At 37.8% G+C, this 25,877-nt stretch overlaps 1 protein-coding gene and 1 pseudogene across 2 annotated transcripts in view; both read right to left on the bottom strand.

Annotated features, from left to right (window-relative positions):
* Positions 1-25,877, bottom strand: part of Umad1 (UBAP1-MVB12-associated (UMA) domain containing 1) — a 164,184-nt gene that overhangs the window by 89,034 nt on the left and 49,273 nt on the right. The gene's annotated exons all lie outside the window — the stretch shown is intronic.
* Positions 12,083-12,938, bottom strand: LOC129680897 (40S ribosomal protein S23-like; annotated as a pseudogene).

Genomic DNA, 25,877 nt, shown 5'->3' with positions numbered 1-25,877 from the left:
ATGGATACAGAAATTGTGGTACTTTTACACAATGGAATACTACTCAGCAATCAAAAAGGAGGAAATCATGAAATTTGCAGGCAAATGGTGGGACCTTGAAAAGATCATCCTGAATGAGGTATCCCAAAAGCAGAAAGACACACATGGTATATACTCCCTTATACAGACTTATAAGATACGATAAACATACTGAAATCTATACATCTAAAGAAGATTAACAAGAAAGAGGACCCAGGGTAAGATGATCAATCCTCACTTAGAAAGACAAATGGGATGGACACTGGATGTAGGAGAAAACAAGCAACAGGACAGGAGCCTACCGCAGAGGGCACCTGAAAGACTCTACCTAGCAGTGTATCAAAGCAGATAATAAGACTCATAACCAAACCTTCGGCAGAAAGCAGGGAAACATAAAAAAGAAGGGGGAGTTAGTATGACCTGGAGAGGACAGGAACTCCACAAGGACCAAATATATCTGGGCACAGGGGTCTTTTATGAGACTGTTTCTCCAACCAAGGACCATGTATGGATATGACCTAAAACCTCTGCTCAGATGTAGCCCATGGTAGCTCAGTATCCAAGTGGGTATCCTAGTAAGGGGAACAGGGACTATTTCTGACATAAACTCAATGGCAGGCTCTTTGACCGCCATCCCCCTTTCCTGAGGGAGGAGCAGCCCTACTAGGCCACAGAGGAGGACTTTGAAGCCAGGCCTGAAGATACCTGATAAACCAGGGTCAGATGAAAAGGAAGGAGGTCCTCCCCTATCAGTGGACTTGGAAAGGAGCAGGGAGGAGATGAGGGAGGGAGGGTGGGGTTGGGAGGGAATGGGGGAGAGGGATACAGCTGGGATACAAAGTTAATAAGCTGTAACTAATATTAAAAAAAGAGAAAAAAAGGGAAAAAAAGGTAATGTTTCTCACATAGTGATAACGGAGCAAAGAGAGGGTATTAAGAGCATAGAAAGTTTGTCAGTGGCCAGGCTTATTGGTGACCATGCAAGGCCCTATGCTGACAGAGTTAAATCACAAAGGATTCTGAAAAATTATGTTCCTTTCCTCAGATATTTGCTTCTGAAAGTAACAATTTAATTTACATACACATATTATGATTCCCAAGAGAATCTATACTACAGAACTTTTAACAGGTATGAAAAGGTAAAGATATTTTGCAAAATCTGATCAATGGGTGAATAGCCAATATAATTACATTTATAATGTGTCATATAATTTGCTGTAAATATAAAGTCACGATAAAGCCCTCCCGCATCTATGAGATCGCTGGTTATAGCAGTTCTGGCAGCAACACTAATGTTTCAATCCTTGGAACAGTGATGAAGTTCTATAGTCAATAGCAATTTGAAGTTTTCATTGTTACTCTGTATTGTATTTACTTTTCATTGTATTTCTTTTATGAATGAAGAATACATTTGTAACGCATTCTAATCCATTAAATGAGATTTGAATTAAAGGATTATTGCAATGTCACATAATTTTATTAGGTATTCCATAAAATATAAACACAAAACAGTAAAACTATAAAATAATACATAAACCATAATACATAAAACCATCTTAGATACTTATAATTGCTTCCTTATTTTTGGCTCAGGCCCAGTATATTTTCTAAAAATGTCATGGTTAACATTTAATTTCTATACTCTAAAACATAGGAAACATACTCTTTTTTTCTCTATGGAAAAGCACTTATTAAAGTAAAAACAGAAAGGGTGAAGTTCTCCATTATAAAGAAGAAATAGGACAACTTAATAAATAACAACAAAAATTTTTACCTTCCTGAAATCTGGACCTAGTGAGCACAGTTGTACAGATGAAAGGATAGAGAACTTGCTATTTCTGCTTTGTGGAGTTAAGTGTTCTGGCATCCTCTCTGGCAGTTTCAAATGGTCAAACAGTATAGTATATCTTGGCAAAAATATATTTCAGAATGGCCAATAACATGAGATTCAAAGTGTTCTGGCCTACACTATAGTAGAGGGAGAACCCACTTTTCTGTTCAAAGCCTCTGACCTTGACTAAATAACTGCATGTTTCTAGGTCTCAGTTTTTTTCATTCATAAACCAAGATGACATATTTCCAGGCCTTGCTTTAGGCATTCGTGAAAATATCAAAGAAATAAACATACAAGAATTACTCATACTATTGAAAGAATTACAAATGGAACACCCCAAGTAGATACTGGTGGATGAAAGTTTCATAATGAAACCCGGATTTTTTTTACAATTAATATTGGTTAATATAAAAGGAAAAATACCCGTTTCATGGCATATATGACATACCATAAACTTTGTACATCAGGGAGGGCAAGGCAACTAGGAGTAAGGGGCTGACAAAGAAGTAGCAATTACAGGTACTCATCCATTCCAGGTAGGGCACACCTGTAATCCTGGGAGGAGGACTGAAAGTTCTTGGCTAGTCTGAGTTACACATTTGAGCTACAGGATGAATGCTTCACACACAATAATAATAATAATAATAATAATAATAATAATAATAATAATAATAATAATAAATATATTTAACTATAGTCGGGCCTTCTAGAACCTTTTAATTTCAAGAATTTCAACAACTACGTAGAAATAAAATATTTGTGTGGGAATCAGGAACCAAGGGGAAAGAGGATGAGTGGTGAAAGAGCCCATGCAGATTCCCAGGAATCAGACTCCGGGGACAAGACTCAAAGGTGCAGATGTAACTTCATTATCTAGCGTAACAACCTTTAAATGACTGAAAGGCCAATCAGATCATCCCATGCCAGCCTCAAGCACCAGTAACAATCAATCAGGTTGGTGTGACTATAAGGAAACGTGGGAGATGTGTGTGTGTGTGGTGCGGGGGGAGGTCTTGTGTAAAGAAGGGGGAAGCAGTCACCGCCATAGCCTCGGATCCAATCTGAAATGCCACTAGTGTGCTAGGAGTTCCTAGTACATCAACACTGTGTGCAGTGGATGAGGACTTTTCGAGGAACCATAGGAGCCACAGACATCTCACTTGCCATTCTCTGTGGGTCTCCAAAAGGCTTACCTTAACATTACCCACATATTTAATATGTTTGTTTTATTTTTTAAAACAACAACGTCCAACGACAATTGACACCAAGCAAATGCAGACATTTCCTCTACCCTAGGGCAGGGACTGACATGCCACTATATAGGTCTGTATTTCTGTGATGACTACTACATAATACTAGAATTTATCAATCCCTCCCCTATCTAATATTTAGGAATGAGTCCTCATGGCCTCATCGTATACTTGAAGGCCTTAGCACTCAATAGCCTTTACAATTATATATACACATCATAATACCTAAAATAAATATGGCAATATCCTTTAGCAACAATTTACATATATGTATATCCTCCACTTAAAAGGAACAGAGATATTTAAAAAAAAAAGTTTAACTCTAAAGGACCTTAATATCTTACAGTGGCAATAGGAGTTGTTTATGTAAATTATATCAGATAATAAAACAGTTCCAAGTTGAAAGTCAAGCTGTTTAAACAAGGTGGACTTTTTAGTGGGACTAGATAAGGGTGTAAAACATTTGAAAGACATGACATTTGTCTGGCATTCAGTCACTTTCTATACCAGATCATTTGGCCCTTACTGTTTTGTCTCATATGTTTTTTATTCTCTGTCTAGGGAAGTCGAAGCTGTCTTTGCAGGCCAATTTAACTGTAGTGCTGGCAACTACTTCACAAGGTGATAAGCATTCACTAGAGGCTTTTACTAGGCTAGTAGCTTAAGCAACGACTTCACGGATCAGGCAACACGTGTGAAATGAAAACTTGAAAGCAATAGAGTTCCAGCCTAGCACATTAAAACTGCACATCCAGGAAAAGCCTGGAGCAAGGAGGACATTGCAATCAACCTAAGATGGAATTGTGAATTTGTAAATTTTCTTTCAGTTCAAGTTATCAGTTAATTTAATTATTTATATTACCTCTTTGTAATGAGAATTTTGGTTTCTTAAAAAAACCCAATCACGTTATGTGAATGTTTTTGTTTTAAACGCAGGTTGGGATATGGTGCTCCTTCAGATTGCCCACAGCCACTATGATTTGTCTCCTGCTCTAAGAGGGCCATGATTTTTGCCAGCTGCAGAGAGTTTATGTTTGGAATTCTGGGGACTCTTGAGAGGATATTGTAGAGGAATTTTACTCCAGAATTGTGGCTGCTGTAGCAAGAGATCACATCGGAAGAGCAAGGTCTATGTGATCCAGCTGGAATGCAGACATGCCACATACCTGTAATCCCTCTCACTAGAATACAGACACACCCTTCGTACACAGCTTCAATCCCAAACAAGAAAGGTAAAGTTAGTTTGCAGAAGGAAGCATGGATGTGTGAAAGTGTTGTCTAATTGAAGGGCAGAGAAAGTGACAAGTCAGACAAAGATCTGACAGAATGAGCCAGAGTTAGGAGATGCCCAACTGTCACCAGAAGAAACAGGAAAAAGTGGACTTGGGAGAGCAGGGCAGAGGGAGAAAGAGAGGAGACAATTATACAGAGACAGGTTGTAGAGAAAGAAGAGCTAGACACAGGAGAAGACAGAATGAGCCAGAGAATGAGGAATCAGAAGATAGAATGTATTTTCGAAGTTATAATGAGGCCAAGCAGAGTCAGAAGTTGAAAGAAGCCAGTTTGAATCAGTCACCCTGGAGAGTTTTGAGCCAAACAGCTGAGCTGAACCAGCCAGAAAGAATTCAGAAAGATCAAAAATCGAGTATTCATAGGTGTGTGGGTTTATTTCTGGGTCTTCTATGCGGTTCCATTGATCCTCCTTTCTGTTTTTGTGCCAATACCATGCAGTTTTTATTACTATTGCTCTGTAGTACAACTGGAGATCGGGGATAGAGATACCTCCAGATGATCTGTTGTTGTACAGGATTGTTTTGGAGATTCTGGGTTTTTTATATACTCACTTATATAGACCTATAAGATATAAACATAATGAAATCTATACACCTAAAAAAGATAATCAAGAGAGCGGACATGGGGTAAGATTATCAATCCTCGTTTAGAAAGACAGATGGGATGCGCATTGAACATATGACAGGAGTCTACTGAGTGCATTTGAAAGACTCTAATTAGCAGTGTTTTCAAAGCAAAGACTCATGACCAAACCTTTGGCAGAGTACAGGGAATCATAAGAAAGAAGGGGAGTTAGTCTGATGAGGAAAGGATAGGAGCTCCACAAGGACCAAAGATATCTGGGCACAGGCTCTTCTCTGAGACTGACATGCAACCAAGGACCATGTATGAATGTAAACTAGAACCTCTGCTCAGATGTAGCCTGTGGTAGCTCAGTAACCAATTGGCTTCCCATAGTGTAGGGAACAAGGACTATTTCTAACAGGAACTCAATGACTGGCTCTTTGGCCTCCCCACCCCCCAAGGGAGGAGCAGTCCTGTTAGGCCACAGAGGAGAGCTTTGCAGCCAGTCCTGAAGATACCTGATAAAACAGGATCAGATGAATGGGGAGGAGGTCCCCCTATCAGTGGACTTGGCAAGGGGCACGGTGGAGATGAGGGAGGGAGGGACTGGGAGGGAATGAGGGATCGGGACACGGTTGGGATACAGAGTTAATAAAATGTAACTGATAAGAAAAAAATAAAATTAAAAAAAAAAGAATTCAGAAAGAGCTAAAAATGGTGAGTTTATTCAGCAGTTAAGTCTCAAGACTGAAAACATTCTAGATTAGATTGTACAGAGGCTAGAAGCTTTCAGCACTAGACCTAGGTTAACAGATGGAGGCAGTAAGCCTCCAAGATGACAATTAAATCAGGCAAATAAAAGTTACTTTTACAGGTTATAAATGCAAGAGCCCAGTGAGGTCTTGTGGTAGTTGCTGCTCCCCCTGCTGTTGTCCCTGCTGCTGTTGGTTCCTGCTGCTGCTTTTACTATTGCTAGATTAGTGGATTGCTAGGTTGCTCAGTGCTGGTTGGAAATATTCTGACAACAAAGATTTGACTTTTCCCAAGGAACTTGACACCACTAACCATCAGGAAATATTTAAAAAAGGTCTATGCTCCCCTTTCTCCTCTAACTTACTTTCTCCACTACCTAATGTTGGGGGTTGGAAGAGATTGGGGTGAACTGGGTGGCAGATACAGGAACCCAAATAAAGTAGTGAAAAGTAGGGCTACACCTCTCATACTTTCTAACTCACTGGCATGACTTGGCTTCAATATGTTCCCTTATATCCCTTTTCCCACTGTCCAATTGCGTTTTGCAAAGTGTAGCATATACACATATCATCATCACTGTTATTATGCCATGTTTCTTCTGCTCAGTTCCACTGTGGTGTCCCAAAGAAATAGTGCAAATTTAAGTTACATGCAAATAATGAAGGCATCCAAGCATTTGGATATAACACCATTAGTGTCACCAGTAATACAGTATTTAGAAAAGAAATGATCATCTGTTGTGAGAAAGGCACCATTCATGAGAATCTTGAAAGTAGAAGAGAGACATGGGAAAGTGAGCATAGAGGCTATCGCCCAGGAAAAGAAGAGAATAAAAGATGCACTATAAGCTTCCATTGCTCAGAGAGTCTGAGGGAAGAGCCTGAGAAGGGGCAGTGGGAAATATGGGGAAACAAACCACTCATCACTATAGGAGACTAGCTTTTATAGGCCCCAAAGTGAAATACACTCAGTGATACTCAACTTTCATTCAACTACTTGCAAGTTTTTATCATAAATCTAATAAAATAAACTCCACTTGGTTTAGAAAGATACACTACATTTCCTGATAACTCAAATTGTTCTGACCTGACAGTGATAGTAAGGTCACTGAAATGAGTTTTTTTCTTATGCCCCAGAAGCCAATATGCTAGACACCACAAATGCCTTCTGAATGGTAGAGTAGAGTGAAGAGCTAAGAAATGCACTTTGCTAATGCAAAGACCATTCTCAGTTTGTCACTGATAGGTACATCCTATAAGCAGCTGTTTTTCACAATAAACTCATGATGTAATTAAGAATCAGAGAGATTATTGATATCCTTCTCCAGGGACTAGCCAAGTAAATAGAGAGTACTAAAAAAGATCATATTGAATGAGGTAATCCAGAAAGACAAATGATATACATTCTCTTGCATCTGCGGCTCTTGGCTCCAAATCTTCAGATCTGAGTACATTTCCTGGAGTGTACAGCAGAAACCAGAAAAAAGGAAAGTGCTGGGTAGGTGGGTGAGAGACTAATAGAGAGGGGAATAGCAGGGTACAAGAGATCTCTTCAGGGAAATAAGAAAAAAAAATGTGAGAAGGCTTGAAATATGTAAGGAAGGAGATACAGTAGCAAGGAGGGTAAAATAACTGTTTAAGAAACCTATAACACATATAAGTCTCTGTAAACATCATACATCATTAAAATAAAATTTTCCCATTTATGGTAACAATACTACTTCCAAGAGTTAAAAACCATCTAACAAAAACATTAATACCATGCAAGAGAAGCCCTTTTGTAAGTTGTTGGTCAGGGTTGTCCAAGAGACTTACTCACAAAATGTGATAGACTACAGCTGTTGTCCTTGGTTGCCTCTCAAAGGCTGAAGGTAAGTCTATCAAATGCTGAAGACACCATACACTGCCGAGGCAGATAGCCCAGAGGCCCCTGAGCTGGAACTGATTTGAAAACATTCTCTCTGAAGACTACATTTCATGGTTCCAGAAGGTGCCATGAAGGCTTCCAATGGGGGAAAGCAACCAACATCCCATTCACCTATAATAGCTATAAACCAAATGACTAGCATCCCATCATATCCCTAATGGTGCAGTAGCGGCATGCATACTTTGGTGGTAATCGACAGCTCTCTAAATTGGACTTAAGGCTCACTCAATAACAGGAAAATCATGCCTGGTCAACTACTCAGGACTAGTGAAGTCATGAATCTTGGAGAACCTAAACCATGACTTTACTAAGCCAACATAATTCCTAACTTTATTCTAAATATTTATTTTGGTTGTCACACCTATATAATCTATGCACTATGGAGGCTGAGCCAAGAGGGCTACAAAGTGAGTTCTATGCCAGTCTGAACTACATTGTTAAAAAGAAAAAAAAAAATTCAGTGTTGAACTAAGAATTTTCTTCACTATGCTTGTTGTACTGAAATGAATAGAGAAATTAAAATACATGATTATCTATATTCTTTTAACTTGACCATTATAAAACCCCTCAGATTCTGACATCAAGTGTTTGGCTTAGTAAATAATAGTCCCTCTGAGAAGTTTCTTTTCTAGATCATTCATATTTGGGAAGCCATTTCCTATGCATTCTCTCCTCTAAATATCAATGATGTCTTTTTTTAAAGATATTTTAAAATTTTAGTTATTATTATTTATTATAATTTATTCAATTTGTATCCTGGCTGTGATCCCCTCCCTCATCTCCTCCCAATCTCACTGTCCCTCCCCCTTTTCCCTCTATGCCCCTTCCTTAGTCCACTGATAGGGGAGGTTTTTCTCCCCTTTCATCTGATCCTAGCTCAACAGGACTGGTTGCATTGTCTTCCTCTGTGGCCTGGCAAGGCTGCACCAGCCCCGCCCCCCCCCCCCCCAAGGGGGAGGCAATCAGAGAGTGGCCACTGGGTTCATGCCAGAGAAAGCCCCTGCTCCCCTTACTAAGGACCCCACTTGGAGACTGAGTCCATAGGCTACATTTGAGCTGGGGTTTTAGGTTCTCTCCATGCATGGTCCTTGGTTGGGGTATCATTATCTTCAGGGACCCCAGGGCTCAGTTTATTTTTTTGTTTTATTTTTGGTTTTTTTGTTTGTTTGTTTGTTTTTTTTTTTTTTTTGGCTCTGTTGGTCTCCATATGCAGCTCTTGTCCCCTCCAGGTCTTTCTATCTCCCCCTTCTTTCATAAGATTTCCTGCACTCTGCCCAAAGTTTGGCTATGAGTCTCAATCTATACTCCTAAAGAACCCAAACAACAAGGAAGACCATAGGGAAGATGCTCAATCCTCATAGGCAAACAGTATAGACATGAGAAGCAGGAGAAGACAGGGAACAGGACAGGAGGCTACTACAGACGGCCTCTGAAAGACTCTAGTAATAATGTCTTCTTAAAAGCACATCTGCTGTTTTAAAATCCTTCCATAATTCCCCATTGCTCTTTCGAAGAACATCAGTCCTACATGCCTCAGGTTTCTGGCTTGTCCATTCATTTCCATCTTTATCCCATACTCTCTTCTCCTCCCCTCAATGAAACAGCATTCATATTCTCTTAGCTTCTGAAGTCAGACAAAATCTTAACTGCCTCAGGGCACTGACACCAGCTGTTTCATCACCTACAATACTTGCTGTCCAGTAATCATGACTCATCCTTCAGGTTTCTGTTCAAATATCATTTCCAAAGCTGACAAGATGACTCAGGCGGTAAAGTGCTTCCCCACAACATTGGTAATCTGAGTTTGATCCTTGGAGCCCAACATAAAAGTGGAAGGAGAAAACCAACTCCATAAAATGTTTGTCCTCTGACTTCCATATGTGCACATGCGAACACACACACAACTATTGCTACTACTAAATAAATAAATATGTCTTTGGAGAAGAGTTCTGTAACTCTTCACATTAAATTAGCTCTGCTTTATAATCCTCTCACATGGCAGCCCTTTTGTCCTTGTCATTACTTATTATTAGATGCAGTGAAATGAGTATGTATGCACAATGTATATGTATAAGCATTGTGTATGCAGTTTGTACATATGCATGTATGAAATACTGGCTATTCCATTAGGATGAGCAAACACAGTGACTGTGTCTGTTTTGTGGACCTCTACAGAACCAACACATTGTTCAGCATCTGGCATCATGAGCTATTTAAAAGGACTGCTGAATTAATTAAGTATAAGTCCCCTTTCTCAGTTAACACCTCATTTTTTCAGGTTCTAGAAAACCAACAAAACAAATTAAAAAAAATTTCTAAATATAAAAGCATATTTAAAAAAAAACAGAATTCAAACACAATGCATTTTTGCATATTTTCCTACTACAAATTTTTACATGTGAGTTAAATCTAATGGAAATACTTTTAGAACAGTAACTGAATAGAAACACAAAAGAGATTTGATGACAATTAAAGTTTAGTGGAAATGGCTGAGAATGTAACTAGGAAAGCATAGTTTGCACAAACAGCTTTTCCAATGTAAACTTTTGACATGTCAACAAGCGCTTATTAATAAATATATTATGCACCAGGGCTTGTTTTATAGAACGGGGATTGTTCAAACCAGTATTAGTTTAGAGACAACATTTACGATAATTGATAATTTAAAAATATAACTAAACTAAATCAATCAATCATAATAAAAGCATAATGAAAAAAGTCACAGAGAACCAATAACATTAGCTATCTACCTATAAGTATATATAATAGATAGATGTCTATGTATACATATAGAACTGAAAAGAATTTTCCCCACTAGAAATTAGTCAAGATGCAGAGAATGAATAGTGCCCAGCCTCAACTGGTACATCTATCATACAACTGCACCTAAAGCTCAGGAAACAAAGCAGAAGAGGTGGCAGAAAGACTGGAAGAACAAAACAAGAGGTTGGCTATGAGCTTTTTGTCTCCTAAATATGTCAGAGAAGCTACACTTTTGAGGTCTCATCAACATGGCTGCCTAACAAGACTTGAACAAGAATGACACAAACAGACATGCTAACATGAGAGGGAGAAGCTCATAGGGCCTCAACTCTAGACAAAGAACTACAGACAACTAAAGAATGCTGATAATAAGAGAAAATCTTCCCCAGGAGATCCCCCAAATTGATTATGCAAATATCAAGTGGTCAGTCCAGAAATCATATACATATAAGTAACATTAGACAGACTAAGCAGGGTGTATTTATTTATTTAGGCACACATGCATACACACACACACACACAATACAGGCTACGATTGAGAAGGTATGTAACGTACCTGGGAAGTGTTGAAAAAGGAAAAAGGGAAATTGTTAGTAATTGTTAGTATTTAGGCAGCCTGCTTCTGGGTTGCCTAGCAACCTATGATGTCTTCAAATGTCACCTGCCAGGTAGTCACACCTGGCAGGCATAGTTCAGTTGCTCCATAAAAGAATCAACCAGCCATTTTCTGATTCTCTGCTTTCTTGCTCTTACACTCTCTTCCTCTCTCCTGCTCTCTCCCCTCTCTCTGTTGGTGTGCCCCCTCCCCTCCCTTATCATGTCTTGTTCTATCCTTCTCTCTCTCCATCCAATAAACCTCTTTTATATAAAATCTGGTGCACTTCGTCTTTTCAGAAATGATGTAATTATGTTTAATTTAAAAAAATATTTAAAAAACCCAATGGGACACATTATTAACATATAAGACCAGGGAGAAAAATGAATTGCAGAGATGGAGGAAATGAAAATAATGCATATAGAAATATATAAAGAAAATGACAACAGTGAACATAGCCAAAATGTCCAAATGCCCTGGGATATGTTCAGGAGACTAAGCCCCCAAAAATCACGTAATAGGAAAAGGAGCTGCATTGTGGTCTATAAGGGTTAGGCAATCTATTCAATGAAGCTATAGCCAAGAATTTCCTAAAAGAAAGAAAGAAACTGATATTCGACACTAGAGGCATTTAGAACCCCAAACAGTTATGACCAGAAAAGGATCACTCCATGATACATCACAGTCAGATGTTAACAGTACACAGCACAGGAACAAACAACCGATTACTTACTTCAAAGAAACACTCATTCCTGCTACCAAGAATTAATAAGTGTACACCCAAATGACAGGTATTAGGAATGGGTAAAATGTCAAATCTCCCTCTAGACGACAACAATTTGTTGAAATATGATAGATTCTTCAGGAACCTGCAAGGATGATAGTGAGATACAAAATTCCCAATGCCAACTTATCTAGCCATTTCAAAGTCCTCAATTAGTATGAAAAGATGAAAAGTAACCACTGTTAATTTCCTACTTTAAAGGAGTAAATTACATTACTTAAGGTATCTAACAAGAATCATTTGAACCTTTAAATTTTTTTTTAGAATATGAAAATTTATTACTGTGTTTCCATTGTCAAAAATTATGATCTCGGTCTTTCCTTCTTTTATTTTTTTAAATTAATTTACTTTTTTATTGATTAGTGTTTGTTCACTTTGTATCCCAGCTATAGCTCCCTCTCTCATTCCGTCCTAATCCCATCTTCCCTTCCTAATCTCCTCCCTTGCCCCTTCCCCAACCCCAATCCACTGATAGGGGAGGTCCTCCTCCCCTTCCATCTGACCCTAGCCTATCAGGTCTCATCAGGACTGACTGCATTGTTTTCCTCTGTGGCCTGGTAAGGCTGCTTCCACTTCAGGGGCTGGTGATCAAAGAGCCAGCCACTGAGTTCATGTCAGAGACAGCCCTGTTCCCATTACTAAGGACCCACTTGAAGACTGAGCTGCCATGGGCTATATCTGAGCAGCGGTTCTAGGTTATCTCCGTGCATGGTCCTTGTTTGGAGTATCAGTCTCAGGAAAGTCGGTCTTTCCTTCATGCTTTGTAGAGGGCCAAGAGAGAAAGACTGGCTACTTTAATAACTACAGTGGACTCCACGAGTATCACCCACAGCAGGACCTTTTTGACCAAATCCAGCAACCAGAAGTTCATCATTTTTCCCTGTAAAGTTTAAGCACCTGTCATTGGGCACACTGTGATATTCTTGATGTTCTTGATCAGCTACACTCTAACATACTTCTGGATAGCAGAATTTGCTTGTCTGGCTTCAACCTCTACTTTTTTCCAGCATAATTCCCTTTGTGTGAAGGGCACTTCCAAAAGAATTAGCCTTCAGGGCTGTGCCCAAGTGAGCTTTCTTGCATTGTTTGTCTTGCCACATTTAGTCCCTTGGGTGACTGCAGAACTTCCTGTGTATGGAGACCACGACACTTGCCCATCTTCCTGGTACCATGCACCCCAGAGAAAGACACTTTTCATTATTTTAAAAGCTTGTAAACAGTTTAGAAATTGTGCCTGAATAATGGTACTGAGATGTGTAAATTTCTCATTATTATTTTTTAAATTCCTGCCTCTACTTGTAGAAGATCAAACAAAAGAATTTCCTATACTTAACTCTCTTTTATGTCACCTCGTCCCAGTGTCTGTATCATTCTTCTCCAGGTACCAACAAAATTTCCTAGACAGTATATCAAGTCATTCTTCTGCAGCAGCTACACAGCAAGCACTTGTATTCCACAGATAAGACACAATGGCATTCGAGAAAAGCATTATCATTCCAGAAAAGGTGATGGGTGCAGTGTCTATCCTAACAAAAAATAGTAACAAAGAAGAAAGATATAATTATATCTTATACCTTTTTTCTGGGAAAAGCATATTAGTGGTAACATTACAGAGAGAAGAAAACATTGGTACATTTAGTTACCAGGGAAGATACCACTCACTGACATTCAGTGTTTAATGGAAGTTTAAAAACCATATTGTTTTATGCTTACATACTGCTGCAGGACATTTTGAACAATAATTCATTAAAAGCAAGAGTTCCTACTTGAATCACTGGCTCATATCAAATACCACAACAAGATACTTGACTCAAATAAAAGTGATGTAAACTTAATGACTTGATTAAGGCCGCAATGATTTCATTCTTCGCACATAAGACCTATGGAACAAGCCTCCATTTTGTTTGTTTCACTTTCATGTGCAGGTCAGATTCCATAATGGAAAACACAGAGAAACACTTAAAGAAATGCTCAACCTCATTAGCCATTAGGGAAATGCAAATCAAAACGACCCTAAGATTTCACCTTACACCCAGAATGGCCAAGATGAAAAACTCAAGTGACAACATATGCTGGAGAGGTTGTGGAGAAAGGGGAACCCTCCTCCATTGCTGGTGGAAATGTAAACTAGTACAACCACTTTGGAAGTCAATCTGGCGCTTTCTCAGACAATTAGGAATAGTGCTTCCTCAAGACCCAGCTATAGCACTGCTAGGTATATACCCAAAATTTGCTCAAGTACACAACAAGGACATTTGCTCAACCATGTTTGTAGCAGCTTTATTCGTAATAGCCAGAACCTGGAAAAAACCCAGATGTCCATCAACGGAGGAATGGATACAGAAATTGTGGTATTTTTACACAATGGAATACTACTCAGCAATCAAAAAAGAGGAAATCATGAAATTTGCAGGCAAATGGTGGGATCTAGAAAAGATCATTCTGAGTGAAGAATCCCAGAAGGAGAAAGACAAACATGGAATATACTCACTTATATAGACCTACAAAATATGATAAACATAATGAAATCTATATACCTAAAGAAGATAATCAAGAAAGCGGACATGGGGTAAGATGATAAATCCTCATTTAGAAAGACAAATGGGATGTGCATTGAACGTATGACAGGAGTCTACCGCAGAAGGCATCTGAAAGACTCTACCTAGCAGTGCTTCAAAGTAGATACTAAGACTCATAACCAAATCTTTGGCAGAGTACAGGGAATCATATGAAAGAAGGGGAGTTTGATGTGGAAAGGATAGGAGCTTCACAAGGACCAAACATATCTGGGCACAGGGTCTTTTCTGAGATGGACACTCAACCAAAGACCATGAGTGGATATAACCTAGACCCTTTGCTCAGATGTGACCCGTGATAGCTCAGTAACCAATTGGTTTCCTATAGTAAGAGGAACAAGGACTATTTCTAACAGGAACTCAATGGCAGGCTCTTTGACCTCCCCACCTCCCAAGGGAGGAGTAGTACTGTTAGGCCACAGAGGATGATTTTGCAGCCAGTCCTGAAGATAACTGACAAAACAGAGTCATATGAAAGGGGAGGAGGTCCTTCTCTATCAGTGGACTTGGAAAGGGGCAGGGAGGAGATGAGGGAGGGTGGGATTGGGGAGGGAATGAGGAAGCGGGATACAGCAGTGATACAGAGTTAACAAAATGTAACTAATAAGAAAAATAAAATTTAAAAAAATAAAATAAAATAAAACTCAAAAAAAGAAAAATAATAAATCCATCCACTATCTACACTTGATAATATTCAAGATCTTTAAGAAACTACAAGTTTTCATTAACTAACTATTGCTTCATACACTATAATGCTTTCATTTCAGGTACAACTTTCTGTTGTTGTTTTGTTTTCAACAGGGTGTAGAAACTGATGTGATCTAAACAGACACACATTAGTATGCCCACCTTTGGTTTAAATTACCACCTCGCTGGTATGCTTCATTCACATGAAATTCTGCACTATGTATATTCACTAGACTTTTTAATCAAGTCAAAATGATTATATTTCTACTTCTACCAAAATGATGTTTTTTTTTTTTATCTTGGATATAGAATTCACTTGCTTAACTGACAGGATTGAAGACCTGGGTCACCTCATTGCTTTAACTATTAGAGAAACAGTAACACTAAACATTTCCAGGTTATATAATGATAAAATTTATTGACAGGTGTATACAAAAGCTGGGCTGAGCTTTTACTGTGGTGATCTCAATAAATCTTGGAAAACATCTGATAAATTGGATACTACCACCATTCTATTTCACAGATAGAGGAGTTAAGGCATAAAGAAAGCAAATGGCTTATAAGCAAATGGGTATTTATTGCTATAGGAATCAGATATGAACAATAACAGAAAAATCTGTCAAGTTCCAGAAGCCAGGCTATTCCTGGACACTGGAGTAGCCGCCTCTTACTGGGCTCTCACACTGTAACTCAATATACACAACTGGCCTAATAAACTAAAGCCATCTCAGACTATCTTCCTTAATATGCAGGATGCATCATTCCAAAACAAAAAGCCTACATTAAACTACAAGGTGAGATTTAAAAAAATCAAATTTATAAGATTCTCAGTGAGAGCATGTAAAAATAGAACAAAACAAACAAACAAAAAATAGATAAAACCAAGAAAATAGAAGAAAACAGTCAAAAATAAGCAAATGCTCTGATCTTACACTGCAATGGTTTTGTTCTTTACTGAAAAACTTAACTACTTGCCCGTCTTTCCTCAGTTACTATACATAAAAAGAAAAAGATAAAAAGATTAAAGAAGTCCCCTTGAGCAAAGATGTAAAGGTAAGCAAAGTAAAAATAATTTTATGAGGCACAAAAAATAAGGGTAAATGTTCTTTTCTGAGTCTGTATGTGTATAGTGTATGTGCATGTATGTCTTTGCATGTGTGGGAATGCACGTATGCATGCAGATGTGTGTATGCATGTATAGTCACACATGTAAAAGCTTGAAGTTGCTATTAGAGGTCGTACTCTATTCTACTACTCCCTACTTTTATATTGAGGCCAGATCTCTGGCTGAACCTGTAGCCTAGCTATTCCAGCTAGTTGAACCAACCAGCCAGTCCCAAGGATCTTATCTCTGCCTCTGTGTATTACATAAACTAACATCACAACAGCCCTACTGAGACTGTGTCATCATCCTCATTTCATAGCCAAGAATACTGAAGCCCAGAGAGGTTAATTAACTCACTAAAGTCCCAGCGGGTGAGTAGCAGAGCTGAGATTCAGATTCAAATGTGTGACTTAATAGACAATGGGACTTTCCCCTAGGAGTAGGGGTATATTAGAGAGAGAGAGAGAGAAAGAGAGAGAGAGAGAGAGAGTGTGTGTGTGTGAATAAAAATAATTTCTTGCAGCTTAGAAGAGTTGGCAGAGCTATAACTCAACACAAGTAACGGAACACCCAAAGAGATAGGAAGCCAGAGAAATACATGATTGTTTCCTGCCACTGGGGAATGCAACCTGGCCAACTCTACAAGCAGTCACTGAAAGCCACAATTCAGCTAGCAAGAAGGCCATTGGCAACAAGGTAGTTTTGGAAATGTACACACAAAATGGCATATTGACTCCCATTTTTATATACCAAGGGACCAGTTACTCTGTTGCTGCCTGACACTGTACATGAAGATATTAGGAAACAACTGACTGTGTGGCTGGAATGAAAACTCGGCAGTTAAGAGTCCTGGCTGGCCCTCCAGAGGACCCAGGTTTCATTACTAGTACCTAGAGAGAGGCTAACTGGTCCAGGGGATCTGATGTCTTCTTCTGGCCTCTGTGGGAAGTAGTAATGGAAGTGGTACACAGGCTCACATGCAGATAAAATACCCATACACATAAAATAAAATTTAAAAAATTAACAAAAAAACAAGTGGGTTCTTTCTTAAAGAAAATGAGATTTTCAGAAGAAAGACTCATAGACACATTAAGAAAAAAAAAAAGAGCAGGTAAATAAGGGCTTTCATGCACATCCAGATGCTTTTGTTGGCAGAAATCATTTGAAGAACACATTGGAATAAAATGAGTAACAACTGAGCGTTTCATGGCATTAAGAGAACAGTTGGAACCTAGGCAGAATGCCTTCCTCTGGTACTTAGCAGGTGAGAAGCAGTTAAGTCATCAGTCTAAGCTGTGACCTGGGGGTGCACTGTTCAGAACAAGAACTGAACTTATGGAAAAAGAAATAGATTTGCAAAGTCGAACTATAAATTCAAAGGGCTCAGTTTCAGCAAAATGGTTTCAGCAACAGACTCCTCCAAAGTTTAAGTTCTTTCAGTGCTAACATATTGCATCCATTATGGGAATTGAAAAGAAATGACTTAATAGCACCTTGACCTAGAAAAACACTGAAATCCCAGCTGTGACTAGTCTTCATCACAAGGGAATGCATTGAAGATACTGTATAATACAGCACAGCATTGCCCAAGATGCATTTTACTGCAACCCTCCCTCTCACCAAATAGCAACGCTCTTTGGAAGAAACACCAAGATTCCCCTTTATTTGGAGATGGAAAGATTTTTATCAAAAGGAAACCAAAAAACAATGATGATTCTCAAGCCATAGTCAAGTAATAAAGACCTATTCCTAATAACAGCATAAATCCCTTAAAACATAACTTATGGCAAAATTCCTATGAAAGATAATTCACGGTTGTTTGTAAATTCTTCTAAATATAATAAAGCAGCATTTGAAAAAAATTAAAATTATTGGATCAACAGGATAAAAACTGCCTTCACAGGAATGAATTTTGAAAAGGTCCATTTTTGCACTGAGGGTGTGAGATATCCTCTCATGGCTGTCCAAGAAATGTGTAGGCTCCAGTCCTGTTTCCTCTTTTCTACCACTTCCATTGTCTACCCTATTTTACCTTCTGAATGAGAATTAAGCATCTTCCGTAGGATTCTCCTTGTCATTTAGCTTCTTTGGGTTTGTAGATTTTATTATGCTTACCTTATATAATATAGCTAATATCCACTTATAAGTGAGTATATATCATGAATGTCTCTCTGTTTCAGGAATACCTCACTCAGGATGATCTTTTCTAGTTCCATCCATTTGCCTGCAAATTTCAAGATTTCTTTGTTTTTAATAGTTAGTAGTATTCCATTGTGTAAATGTACCACAATTTCTGTATCCATTCTTTGGTTGAGAGACATCCAGGTTGTTTCCAGATTCTGGCTATTACTAGTAAAGCTGCTATGAACATGGTTGAACAAATGTCCTTGTAGTATAGTTGAGCATCTTTCAGATATATGGCCATGAGTGGTATAGCTGGGTCTTGAGGTAGCATGATTTCCAGTTTTCTGAGAAAGCACCAGATTGATTTTCACAGATGTCATCTAACCTGCAGGTGCCTGGAGCCTCACAAGAACAACAAAGCCAATAAATAAATAAATAAATAAATAAATAAATAAATAAATAAATAAATAAATAAAAAATAAATAAATAAATAAATAAATAGATAAATAAATAGATAAATAAATAGATAAATAAATAGATAGATAAATAGATAGATAAATAAATAAATGAATGAATGAATAAATAAATAAATGAATAAATGAATAAATAAATACATTTTGAATGAATGAATAAATAAGCAGGGCCCAGGGGGTACTGCAGAGACTGATGCATCAACCAAAGACCATAAATAGAGAGGACCTAGACCCCCTGCTCAGATGTAGCCTACACACAGCTCAATCTCCATGTGGGTTCCCTAGTAAAAGAAGAAGACAGTCTATGACATGAACTCTGTTGCCTGCTCCTTGATCACTTCTCCCTGGGGGGGTGACCTAGCTGGCCCACAGAGAAAGAGGATCCAGGCAGTCCTTATGGGACCTGATAGGCTAGAATCAGGCAGTAGGGGAGGAGGACTTCTCCTATCAGAGAGGACTTCTCTTCTAGGGAAGAGTGATAGTGGAGGAAGAGGGAGGTGGCTGGAGCCAGGAGGATATGAGGGAGGAAGCTACAACTGGGAAGCAAAGTAAATAAATTGTAAATAATAATAATAATAATAATTTTTAAAAAATAAATGTGTATAGCAAACTTATCGTGGACTTGATTAAAATATTGTAGAACTCTACATCATACTTATTTATACATACTGTACCTTTAAAAACCACCTCAAGATCAACTGATTTCTGATTAGACTTAAGGCCTGATTCACAGGAGAAAACTCAACCTGGCCAAAAAATCCATGGCTAGACGATCTTAGGCCTCAGGGGTGAGCCTACTACTATTATTTTTCTAAATGGACATAGAATCAAATTACCTCCTAAATATACCACTGATTATAATGTAGCTCTCAATCTTCATCAGAGAAGCATATCTGTTTAGTGGACAGTGGGTGTGGTGGTTTCCATAGGTATGGCCAGCATAGAGTCATGTGTTTGAACTCTTGGCCCATGGAGAGTGGTACAATTAGGAGGTGTGGCCTTGGTGGAGCAGGTGTGGTCTTGCTGGAGTATGTCACTGGGGAGCACCTGGCTGTGAAGTCTTGTATGCTCAAGGTCTGTCTAGTGTAGAACACAATCTCCTCTTTGCTGCCTGTGGATCAAGATGTAGAACTCTAAGCAACTTCTCTAGCACCATGTCTGCCTAGATGTTGCCATGCTTCCCACCACGATGAAAATGGACTAAACTTCTGAAGCTGTAAGCCAGCCCCAACTAAATATTTTCTTTTATAAGAGTTGCCATGGTCATGGCATCTCTTCACAGCAACAGAAACCCTAACTAAGTCAGGTAAGATAGAAATTCACAACCAGTCAAAGTGTGGGGAACCAGTATCTGTGTGGTGCTTATCCACAAACGACAAGGCTCATTTGACAAGGTTCAGAATACTTCCTGGAAGATGGGGAATAAGTTTTCTAAGAGCCAGCGGTTGGCAAAGAGTAGGGCAAACTACGTCCTTTTGACATGGTACATTGTTGCACCATGAACTCACAGAAGTTGTGGTTCCCTGCATAAGATCTGTACAAGATCAAGACAGGAAACACTTTAGCTTGGTTAGGAGAGGGGCACTGGGCTCTCTTCTCTATACGAGAAGCTACTGAGAATCAAGGGAAGGAGAATTGGTCATAAGGGTGTGGTTCATATAAGTTGACCAGTGCTCTAGTGGATGACCCCACAAGCCATGATTCTTGGACTCAGTGGGTTATAAACAAACAAACAAACAAACAAACAAACAAACAAACAAACAAACAGTATATAAAGTTGGGAGGGTGATCTGGGTAGAACTGAAAGGCAGTAGAAATATTTGAAATAAACTGTATGCATGTATAACATTCTTTAAAAATACACAAAAATACTATGTTTACCTTAAGAGCTGGGGATTTAGCTCAGTGCTGAAGGCTTTGACCAACAGATGTGAGACCTTGGAATAAGGTTCCAGCACCAGAGAAAAGTATTTTAAATAATAAAAATTACTTGATATTAAACTATCTTTTCTTGTGATCTGATCCCATTATGTACTATTTCTAGCTAGAATATCTGTCTTATCAGGAGTGGCAGTGGTAGCAATGTTAATCTTGCTCATTGACCTTGCAACCATGTTTACTGAAGGCCTAATCATTCTTCATGAACAATCATTGTCTACCAAACAATAATTTCTTTAGTATGTTCCTCAAAAAATATTTTATTTATTATTTATTTATTTATTTATAATTTATTTTTATTTTATTTTTTTATTTTTTTATATATACAGTGTTCTGTCTACATGCCAGAAGAGGGCACCAACTCTCATTATAGATGGCTGGAGCCACCATGTGGTTGCTGGGACTTGAACTCAGGACCTCTGGAAAAGCAGCCAGTGCTCTTAACCTCTGAGCCATCTCTCCAGCTCCTAAAATAATTCTTATCCTATCACTTTCCTAGGACCCGAGTGTTTTGTGACATAGTCCGTGAAAGTTACACTGTGTTCATAATATATTTAGTAAGCACATCTCTGATTGTATAACACAGTATTAAGTGATCTTACGTTTAGTCTCAAAAATGTAATCCAATTTAATTAAAATATTTTTTGGTTTAGTAAATAGTCTTGGATCTTATATCCTCCCTGAACATTATGGGAAACTGTAATGAAATTTTCATCAATGCATTTAAAATTTAAAACATTGCAAGGAATTCAAATGGGTATCTCAAGCTTGCATTTCCAAAACAATGAATGCTAAGGTAAGAGAACAAGAGTTTGAGGCTAATCTGGGCTACACAATGTAAAACTTTGTCTCAAAACACAAAACAAATTAATGAAAAATAAGAGCTAGCTAGCATATAATTTTGCTTAAAAAGATGAAAATACATAATTATTTCATTTTAAGAAAAAATGTAAAATAAAGTTGTAAGAATAAGAAACTAGACATCTAGTTTCAATGTGGTATGAAAAAGAAACTAATCGTAACAATATCCCTTGTATTTTTATTGTTAAACAATAAGCACCCATGTTTTAATGAATATTTTCAAGTTAAGATTGTAGTTATATATAAGCTTTTATATAAATTCTTTTCAATTTTGTTAGTGTAGCAGACAATATCGTTATTACTTAAAATTGTATATATTTGCCAGGCATTCTATAATGTTTGAAAACAAGTATGTATTGTGCAATGCTTAAATCATGATGTATCTCCTCAAACATGTATCATTTCCTTAATGGTCAAAATATTCAAAACACTTTGTTTCCCTTTGTTTTACCTTTTAAAATAAGGTGCCTTATCACAACCTTTTGTTATCCTACCATGCAATCAACACCAGAACTACTTCTCCATCCTAACTTTAACTTCGTAGCACTCATCTATTCTCTTCCCTCTTCTCCCAACCACCACTGTATTCTTAACTGGTCTCTATCATTTATCCTGAAACTTCAAATCTGTAGTAACACTTACAATTTTCCATACATTGTAGATAAACATATATTTTAATTTTACATGAGTGAAACCTAAGCAGGGAGGAATATTTAACTTTAAAGGAATAAGCACTAAATTAAAGCTTAACTAGAGAAGACATTTTCAAAGGTACAGCTATCAATCTTCATGAACTTCTTGAAATAAAACACTTAATAATAAAAGTTAGCTATAACCCCAAAGTACAGAAACTAGACTATATCAGGAACTAAGGAAGATTCATATCCACATTAGGGTGAATCTAACAGCTTAACTTGACTTCGCATGCTCAAAATAATCTTACAGGAAAACCAAACTCTAAGATTCCATTGACTAAAGTCTCCCCAGTATTACAAAATTGAGACTAGTACCTCAAAGGCAGTTTAAAGGTCTAGAACTGTCGCTCAGTGGTAGAGTGCTTGCCTAGCATGTATGAGTCTCTAGTTCAGCAGTTCTCAACCTCCTTAATGCAGTGACCTTTTAATATTGTTATAGTCTGGTGACCCCAACCATAAAATTATTTCATTACTACCTCATAACTGTAATTTCGCTACTGTTAGGAATCATCATGTAAATAATGTAATGCAAGATATTCAATATGTGACCCTCAAGGGGTTGCAACCCCCAGTTTGAGAACCACTGCTATAGTTCAACACCAAGTATTGGAGAAGGAGAGAAATTTTAACACATACCCTGATAGTAGCTTCATAATGACTCTGCTAACAACATTGAACAAAATTATCAAAACATAAAAAGATGGATTAATATTTATTTTGCTATATCAAAACAGAAAATTGTATTTCTTTAAATGCTAAATGCTTAGAATAGTCAGATATTACATTCATACTTTATTGAGAAATATTCATAGTATATATGATACATGTTTACAATTAATTATTTAAGTATGGGAAATTTGTCTTGGCAAACACTTAGACCCATGATGGATCTAAGTTATTAATGCAAATAAAGTATGATAATCATATCAAATATATAAATAAGAACAGCAGTTGTATGAATATAAACATTTAGAGTTCAGTGAAGTTGAAACTCAGTGAGTTATCTTAACAGGACACTTAACTACATTGATATGGCTGGTAACATTAAAAAGTGTCTTAGGATTAATTCTGTGCAACGCCTGAAAAATACATCAGTCCATACAGTCATAATGGCCACATCCTGCCAATGTTTTCTGAGTGTTATTCACTTCATGTCATCATAGTAATTTCGAAACATGAGCAATATCCACTCTAATAAGAGAACCACAATTCTACTCTGGGAATATAAAATTTACAATGTTTGACTTTGTTTTCTATATAGCAATAATCATGCCTGGGTGAACGATATTCTCACTAAAGCAATAAATAAAATTAATGCAGAAAAGACATGAGTGAAACACCCCCAAATGCCAGCCTTCAGTGCATGCTTACAGCCTCACAGCTCCTAAAGAAAAATCACCATGAGTACCCATTCTTTCTATGAGACTTAAGTTGGCATCCAGCTGACTACCCAGAGATTCTGGAGTCTCCTGCCAAACAAATGACAAGCATACCAACTGGGTATAGTGTACTGCTGCTGTTAAAAAAAAAAAAAAAAAACAATGCCTGATTACAACACTCTTGTCTACAAAAATGCCTAACATTTTTGGCTTAAGACCTTTTGAGCCTAATAAATAACTCCATTCTTCTGACAGAGGTTTCTTTCATTGATGGGTTTATTAAATAAATAAGTAGTTCATCAGTTTACAGAATGTGTTATTTCACACAATTTAATATGAAAGAAGTAGCAGGTGGTACTATTAAGAACCATCAGTAGTGGGAATTGTTTCATATATGACCAACTTAATCCACCTTTGGAACATGGCCATCCTTTTACAAGGTTTTTCCATATAACACAAACTTTTAGTGCCCATCTACTCAGGGTGTTTATGAAATCCTTGTGCAACTTTAAACTTGACCTATCCCACTGAACTGTATTTTATGGGGCTGTGCTAAAACTGTGTGTATTCATCCAGACCACATTCTTTAAAGAAACTTCAAACCAGGATCATGAATGCAATTTATGAAATCACTCAGCAGCAGCTGGAGAATGTTCTCAATGAGGTGGAAAATCAAACTGAATGTTGGATTACCAAAAAAATCGCAGTTAAATGTTGAAGTCTGTAAATTTCAACTACAGTGTTAAGGTCTTACTATTTCAGTAATTTTTAATTTTTTTCTGCCACAAATAAAACTAAGATTAAGATTTAAATTTCAAATTTAGATATCTGAAATGGCTGTTGTTTTACCATGTTATTAAAATAATAGAACTCTTTGGAAAATGTTTTATAGCACCCTAAAAAGGATATGTATATATAATTATTATATGTGCTATATACAATATATATATAATATATACATATATGTGTATATATACATATAGTATGTATGTATGAGGTCCTTCACTTTCACACTAGCTAGGACATTTATTTGCTTATTTATTTTTATTGCTTATCCAGATGAACCTCTTAAGTTTAAGGTAGTTCCTTACACAACAAAAGGTCAACTCAGATGTCAATGGTCAAATTAAGAGGAAGCTACTACTTAGTGCACTGAGGAATAGTTTATAAGCAGAATGAAAATGAAACTACGGGAGCCCCAATTGTGTGTTAGTGTTGTGACGTATATGCACACGTACATAAGCGTGTGTAAGTGCGGGTTACGCTTGCCACAGCACACATATGGAGGTCAAAGAAGACAAGATGCTTGTACTCTTCGCTGTCCACTGTTGTTTTTGTCAGAGTAGCTGGCCTGTGAACGTCCATGCGTTCTCCTGCTTCTAGCTCCTGCCCTGCCCAAAGAGCACTGCGACGACAGATGCACACCAGCAGCCCAACATTACGTGGGTTTGAAGATACGGGCGCGGGACCTTAGGTTGACATGGCAAGCACTCTTCCCAGCTTTGCTCCTCTTCACCTACTTTCTCTTTGCCGAATTCATGGACTATAGTCACTTCATGATGGGGCTGTATCTGGGCAAAGGGTCATTAGGTGACATTTATATCATACTACAAACACTATCAGGGATACTTACTTGATGCAAACAAGATGTAGTGAAGACTACATACATGAGGCTGCTTCAGGCATACTATAGCATGTTGTTTCACAGTATACCTTCTTGTGGATAAGTACAAACACAGGCTAAAGCAATGATAAAAAATAGGGATTCAACTAAAATTAAGCCTAAAGATAGGAAAAGAAAAAGTTCCTTTGATGTAAGAGCTAGCAGAAAGCATAAGCAACATAAAACATGTCCATCAGTCTCTGTGTTCACAACCTTGAGTGAATGTTAGAATCACACAGAAGAACCTAAAAGTCCCTGCTATGTGTTTTCCAGGACAATTGTGTCAGGCTCCCTAGGGCTAGGACCCCAGAGAGTATTTCAGGTATTTGTATTAGTTACTTTTGTATCACTATGACCAAAATGTTTGACAGCACTATTTAAGTGAAGGAAAAATTTTAAACTCAAGAGTTTCAACAGGTTGGGTCCAAATGATGTGAGAATATACTTGAACAGGCTCTCAACCACAGACAGGAAGCAGAGAAAAAGAAACTAGAGACCAGGTGTATCTTTAAAGGTATGTCCCCACTTCTTTTAGCTTGGCCTTACCTCCCACATTTCCATCATCCAACACCACCCAAAGCACTGCAGTCATCTGG

Source organism: Psammomys obesus, unplaced genomic scaffold, assembly GCF_907164565.1.
Source record: "Psammomys obesus unplaced genomic scaffold, mPsaObe1.curated_primary_1811, whole genome shotgun sequence".
Taxonomy (NCBI): Eukaryota; Metazoa; Chordata; class Mammalia; order Rodentia; family Muridae; genus Psammomys; species Psammomys obesus.
This window is presented reverse-complemented; position numbering and strand designations above follow the sequence as displayed.